This window comes from Panicum virgatum, chromosome 3N (assembly GCF_016808335.1).
Source record: "Panicum virgatum strain AP13 chromosome 3N, P.virgatum_v5, whole genome shotgun sequence".
Classification (NCBI taxonomy): domain Eukaryota; kingdom Viridiplantae; phylum Streptophyta; class Magnoliopsida; order Poales; family Poaceae; genus Panicum; species Panicum virgatum.
Window position 1 is genome coordinate 17,744,877 of NC_053147.1, and position 7,499 is coordinate 17,752,375.

The following is a 7,499-nucleotide window of genomic DNA, read 5'->3' on the forward strand; positions in this document are numbered from 1 at the left end:
CGTCGCTGCATCGGGCATTGCTTCACCTGGCACTGGCACACCCGCTATCGCCGCATCGGGCATTGCTTCGCCTGGTACTGGCGCACCTGCCGTCGCCGCGTCGTTCACCATCGGGTTAGCGGAAGCTGCTGCACCTGAGCTCCCCGCACCCGCCGTCGCTCCCGCCGTCGCCGCCGGGGCCCCGATCGCCTGGACCCCTACTAGCGAGAAAGCGGCGGTGGAAGAACTGCTTGGGCGAGAGGCCCTGGCAAATAAAGAAAAGAAGCCTTCAGTAAAAAGTGGGGCACCAAGAATAAGGGAAGTGAACGGAAGAACACTTACCCTGAAGCGCCGGGTCTCCAGCGCCCACGGAGGCTCGACGACTGCTTCTGCTGCTACTGCTGCTCCTGTGTCGGCGGCGGAGGCGCACCACGCTGCTGTTGCTGCTGCTGCTCCCGTGGCGGCGACAGGGGCACAACCCGTGGCTGCTGCTGCTGCCGCTGCTGCCGGGGGAGGCATCTCTCGACGGAGGTGGAGGCGGCGCGGCTGCTCCCGGGGTCCCGCGAGGTCCGGGGGCCTGGGAACTACCCTGGTCCACGTCCTCGGCAGTCCTCTGATGTTTCATGGCGGGCTCCACATCTGGGGTCCCGTCACCCCGGTGCAACCTACGCCAGCCCGCTTTAAGTTGGAAAGTTGGAACAGTAGCATACCGTCTAAAGCTACCGGAGGAAATGTCGGATATCCACCCAGTATTTCATGTCTCGCAATTAAGAAGGTGTTTGAGGGTACCCGAGGCAGAACACGTGCCAGTAGAAACAATAGATCTACAGCCAGACTTGCGATATCAGGAGATACCGGTCAAGATTCTGGATACTGTAACCAGGAGAACGAGAAATTCCGAAGTACGGATTTGCAGAGTCCAGTGGAGCAGGCACGGAGTAGAAGAAGCTACGTGGGAACGCGAATACGCTCTAAGGAAGGAGTTTCCCCACCTGTTTAGGAGCCAGCCGAATCTCGAGGACGAGATTCATTTTAAGTGGGGTAGGTTTGTGACCTCACAAAAATCCGTCAAATTAAATCGTACGATGTTTAGTTTCAAAACCTAGTGTTCATCGTTGAGCTCAAAATTTTCCATAACCCTTGTGTGTCGGGAAACTTTCCTTTTTCCGCCCGATCTCCCGATCCCTGTTGGACCCAACCCCGACAGCCAAATCCATCGCCCTGTTTCTCCCTCGACCCGCGCGTCGCGCTCACGCGTGCCCAAGCACCGCGCGTGGCCGACCGGGCGCCGGTTCCGGCGCGTTTCCCTCTCACTCTCTCTTCTTTCCGTCTCTCCCCTCCTTTTCTTTTTCTCTCATATTTTTTTCCTTTTTCCTTTTTCCTCTTTTCTTTTCCTCTCTCCTCCCCTCCTCCCCTGCTGCGCGGCCCGACCGTGCCACCCCCCCACTCTACCCCGCTCCCGAGCGCCACCCGACCCGGCGTTTCTTTCCCTGCCCCTGCTCCGCAGACGCTCGGCCGCGCGCACGCCGCTTGGCCGGCCACGCTCTCCACCCGAGCATGCCTTTCCCACCCGGGCCGTGCGAGTGCACACCCCAGCCGACCTCGCCATCCCGCGCGCTGCGAGCCGCTCGCCACCCCGCCGCTCGGCCGCACACGGCGCGCGCCGTGCGTTTCCCGGCCGCCTCCTGCCCCGCGCACGCTCACGCTCCCCACCACTGCACGCAGCGCCCCGCTCCCGGCCTGCGGCCCACGCGCACGCGCACACCGTCGTTGACGCCCGCACACTGCCGCCGCCTGCCACACGCAGTCGCCCAGCACGACGCCGTGCCGCCTTCGCCAAGCCCCCACCTCGTTGCAGCCCTCTCGCCGGCCAAGCCTGCCCTGCTGCTGCCGTTTCAACGCCGCCGTCGCCTCAGCAGCAGGCTCGCCGCTGTTCGGGTTGACGCCGGGCTGCCACACGCCAACGCGCACACCACTACCCCCCCTGTGCTCACCACTGCTGCCCGTACCATCACATCGCCGCTGTGCGCCTCACCGCTAGCGCCGCCGCATCGCGACGCCATTAACGCGGTCGCACGGCCTGCAGGCCTCCGCCGCGTTCCGCCAAACCCCCGCCGCCTTGCTCGGGCTATAAAGAGGCCTCCACGCCACCCTTGGCCACCACGAACCGCCGTCACCGCTCTAGCTCCTTCCCTGCTCCTCTGGCGCCACCACCTGCCATTTCCGCCGCCCCAAACTCAGGCCATCGCGGAGCACCCCTCCCCGCTACGCTCTAGCCCAAGCCAGGTAGGGCATCCGGGCCTCCTCAATCCCCTCTCCGTTTTCCCCTCACTTCCCGGCCGCCGCCGCGCTCCGTGGCGCCACCCCCAAGCTCGCCACCGCCTACCGCCACCCGCCACCGTGGAACCGCCCCTACGGGCCACCATTTTCCCAAATCGAGGGAGGGAATCAATCTCCCACGTCGCCCTCCCCCTTTTCCCCCTCACTCTGGCCGTCCCCGAGGCCCAGGGCCGCCGGCCGAGCGCCGCCGATGCCCTGGGCGGCCTCCCCTGTTTCCCAGCGTGGAGGGAGGAGGAAGAGAGTGCATATTTGCCCATGGCCACCTCCCCTTTTTGCTATTTGCTAAAGAACCCCCCTGCCCTTGGCCTTTTACTAATAAAGCCCTAGCCTTTATTATATTTCCAAGCAAACCCTCCACAATATAAACTTAATAAAAATTAGGACCCTACCCTTTTCTTGAATGACCGATTCTTTCCCAGTAATTACAACCAAGTCCTCTCCATTTCAAAAATGATTTACAAATGAACCCTCGGACCCCTAATTAACCCTTTGACCTATTATTTCATGCACCAAACGAACTCTGATCAACCCGAAACTCTACCACACCTTTCTTAACCTAGTTTTGGCCATGCCATTAAGAATCCACCCAAAAATATTACTCCGTACTCCATATCTTATGTGTTCCCGATTTGAGCTCAACGATAGATCTTTATCTTCCGTGTATTGATGGTGTGCTTGTTTGTGTGCGCTGTAGACCTCGGTGAGAACGAAGGAGAGCCCGTTGACGAGTAGTATCGCGAGCCGGTGAACGAGGACCAGTTCTGCGACTCCGAGCCCGAAGGACAGGACCTCCCCGAAGGCTACGAAGACGGCAAGTTCAATCCCATCCTTTGATGCATGTTTCTGTCCTAGTTTTTATAAACACAACCCAATGGCCTGTTTTATAAAATTGAATAAGTTTTGCTTGCATGAAAACGCGGTTGGATAGCCACCCCTTGATTTGTGATGACCATTCCTTGACCACCTTGATTAATGTCTGATTTTGCTTGGACGTTAATCGTTAATAGAACGCTTAGGACTTTACTCATAACAAGATTTATTAAAGAAAATGTGTGCGTTTGTGGGATGGGATAAATGTGGTGTTTTGTAAAGAAATTTCGGACGGGATGGATGGCATTTCTACGGATTTGCCATTTGGTGTGCTCGTGCCATTGAGGCGGGGCAAAGAAGGGAGATATCCATCTTGTCGTGTCTAAGGACCGAGTTGGTGTGTCATCTCACCTAACTCCACTATCATGCAAACCACTCGACCGTTGAATGGGCAACGGCTTAGCATGAATCCCACTAGTTAAGTTGATAGCCATCAGGAGAGCTGAGAGCAACGGGTGACTAAGGAGAAGGGATAAGCCCCGAGTGACTTATGCCCGGTTATACCTAAGTGAACGGTCGATGACCCCTTGGTGCATCCCGTGATGGCTAGACAGGTTTAGCTAAGGTGGGTAATGGCTATGTCGGGATCTACACCGACACTTCGGTGCTCTTGTTGTGGTACCCGCTTGTGGGTAAAGTTGCACACCTCTGTAGAGTTAAGAATCTATTCGAATAGTCCGTGCCCACGGTATTGGGCAAGTTACGGTGTGGTCACATAACTAGTGTTTCTTTGGGTTGGGCTAGCGTGAGTTGTTTTGGATTTGTGTCCGGCAGTTGTGCCGTGTGCTACGACGGACGGGGAGTCCGGTACCAGTTTAAAAACTTGAACTCCGTGTTACTACAAAAATTGATTTTTGAAATGTTCACCACTAAATAAACCCCTGCATAAAATCCAACTTCTGCAAAATAAACCGTAACCTTATCCTTGTTTTACCTGTGCATGTTATTCTGATATAACCCCCTCCGTGGGTGTGGTTGAACTTGCTGAGTACGTTTGTACTCACCCCATTCTTATTTTTTTTACAGAGGAAGACCCAGACTTTGTACCAGACGACGCCGAGTAGGGTTATCGTTCTACACCCAACCTTGTCTGTGGAACCGGCCCTGTTCGAGATGTTTTCGCTGACGCAGTACTCTGAGCCCGAGCTAGACCCCATGTGGGTTGCGGTCTGGTGTTATGTTGTAGCTTGGTTACTTTTTATTATCGTCTGTATCGAGTGTCCTCCTCGGAGCTTTGTTTGGTAATGAACCATCTGATGTAATAAATGTGGCATCAGCCTCCTGGGACTGATGTTTGTAACACATTTAAGTTCTCTCTTATGAGGGGACGCTTCAGGTGGTATCAGAGCCATAGGTTGGCCGTAGGACGTGACCCTAGGAGCGAGACCCCTTTTTCCAAGCCTTTCCCATTAGGTCCAACCCGGTTTAACCTCGCAGACTGCTTTTATGCAAAACAGATTCACCTAATCTTTGCTTTTCAGATGGCTGAGGAAGGATGGACCCAGGGCGATTGCCAAGCTGCACCTGGCTTCCCCAGCCTGTTGATCAACGCCCTGGAGAGCCTTGGCGTCACGGAACGCCCAAGGTACTACAGCAGAGAGTACGAGCATCATGGCACTCTCCGCTGCAGGGTGATCCTAGTCATCGCCAGAAGTGACCGCTACCCCGACATCCAGTCATGGCGAGTGACCGCTACAGGGTTTAGGCACCAGGACACCTACCCCTTAGCCGTCAGGAAAGCACTCCGTTACCTGTGCTGGATTTTCGAAAGACACCTCGCCCCCACACCAATGAGATTCTTTCCGCCGGCCATCAGAACTCCAGTTTGGGAAGCTCGAATGAGAAGCCTGGAACGGCGCCGCCATGAAGAAGGCCCCATGTACCAAGTGGCTACCTACCTAGCCTCCCTGGATCAGCTCTTTGACGAGCAAGCCAACTTGCTGAGGGAACAGACCCATCGAGCCGAGCCAGCAGAGCTCGCGGTAAGACTGCAACAGATCCGAGCAGTCCAAGCCGAGGCAAGAGCTGCAGCCGCGGTCAGCAGTGAAGCAGTTGCTCAGGAGAGCCTCAGGCAAGCTCGGGACCAGCGTATGCAGGAATGAACTAGATGTGGAACCCCAGTCCCGGCAATAGGAGAAGACCATGTTCTGCTCGGAACGCCCGTCATAGGATGGGGACCACTTTTGGGAAACCCACACGCCCCACCCGAGAACCATGGGAGGTCTACGGCCGCCGACACAAGAGAAGCCACTACGCAACCCCGGGAAAACGGAGATCTAGAGGACGGCGAGCATGGACCACTCATCCCCCCGGAAGACGTGAGTTCCCTTCCAAGGGAAGAACCCACTCAAGCCAATGGGTTTGCCTAAAAAGCTAGCGACCGTCAAGGGATGAAGCCGTGTGGTCCGAAGAAGATATGTACCCCCATTTCTTTTGAAGTTGTGTACCCGGACGTGTAGTGCGCGTTGGTCTTGCCCCGTGTAGTACCCTCCCTTGCAGTAACAAAGTTGATGTGCTTGTCGTTTGGTATGTTGTGTGCTTGTTAGTTGTGTGCTTTTCGGCAGTAGTTAGATACTGCCTTTTCAAAAATACGAATTAAACAACTTAAACATCACATAATCTTAGTCCCAATACACTCGATCTACATATGGTTTCCCAGAGTGTCACGAGGGCCTCCCGCAACCGGATCCCTCCAGTCACTGATATGGGAGTGCAGCCGGATGGACAAAACCCTCCCCAGGATGAGCAAGAAGTGAGCCAGAACCGAGGAGAAAATCAAGAAGTGCCACTGCCACCACCACCACCACCTCTCAGGGACCTGGCACAAATAATCCACAATCAGACCCTCATCCTAGAAACACTGGCCAATGCCCTTGTCAATAGGCAACCACGGGGACAAACCATGAATGACAAACTGACAGCTTCTCTGAGGACCAAGCCACGCACCTTTGCCGGATCCAGCAACCCTTTGGATGCAGATGACTGGCTGTGTGTGATCCAGAGGAAGCTCGAGCCGTTCGAGTGCCAGGATCAAGATAAAGTTCTGCTGGCAGCACATCAACTCACCGGGTCTGCTTTAGCCTGGTGGGAGAATTACTGCGCTGCTGCCAGAGATGCCTCCACCATCACTTGGAATGAATTCGTGAGGGAGTTCCGCCGTTATCACATCCCCTCAGCCACCATGAAGCGTAAGGCAGATGAATTTCGTGCACTTCAGTAGGGGAGTATGTCGGTGGAAGAGTATACTCACCAATTTATGGAACTGGCACGCTATGCACCAGAAGAAGTGAACGACGACGAGAAGAAGCAGGATATGTTCAAGAAGGGACTAAACCCGAAACTCAGGACCCTGCTCACCCCTCAGATCTATCCTGATTTCAACACCTTGATGAACAAGGCAATCCTCACAGAAAAGGCCAAGATTGATGAAAGAAAGGATAACAAGCGCAAGTTCCTGGAGGGCAAGTCACGCCAGCAGGATCATTTCCAGAAGCCCAGAAGCTTCAGCTACAACGCACCAAGGTCCCAAGCTCCAATGCAGTACAGAACTCAGTCTCAAGTGACAGGACCACGGGCCCCTAACACCCAGCCCAGAAGCCAGAACACCATGAGGGCCCCGCAAGGTAATGCAAGCCAAGTCACCACCAACAACAGCAACGTGAGGGCCTGCTTCAACTGCCGAGAGACGGGACATTTCATCGCCGACTGTCCCTATGCCAAGAACAAGCCAGCCACGTCAGCTTTCTCCAACACGGTGAACGGACCAAAGCCAGTCCTGACCGGTGCCAACTGAGTACCCATCCGCGGCAACAACAACACCAACAACAACAGTCAGCAGATGAGGCAGTCTCAGCAGTCATTTGGACGAGCCCGCGTCAACCACATTGACGCACAGGAAGCTCAAGGAGCTCAGGGCGTAGTACTCGGTGAGTACCTAGTCAGCTCAACCCTCGCAACAATACTGTTTGATTCTGGAGCATCACACTCATTCATATCCTCAAGTTTTGTGGAGAAACATAAAATACCTACAGTACTACTAAAAACACCCCTATTAACCCGAACACCCGGAGAAGACATCAGGTGTCAACTGGGTTGTCTACGGGTAAGGATCAATTTAAGTGGGGTAGAATTTCTAGCGAACCTAGTAGTACTTAAGTCAGAAGGGATAGACGTGATCCTTGGAATGGATTGGTTAAGTTGACATAATGGTCTCATAGGTTGTACTGACAAAGTGGTCCACCTAACAAACCCAGAAGGAATACGAGTGACCTGCCATACCCGGGAAAGTGGATCAAACCCAATGGTATTTA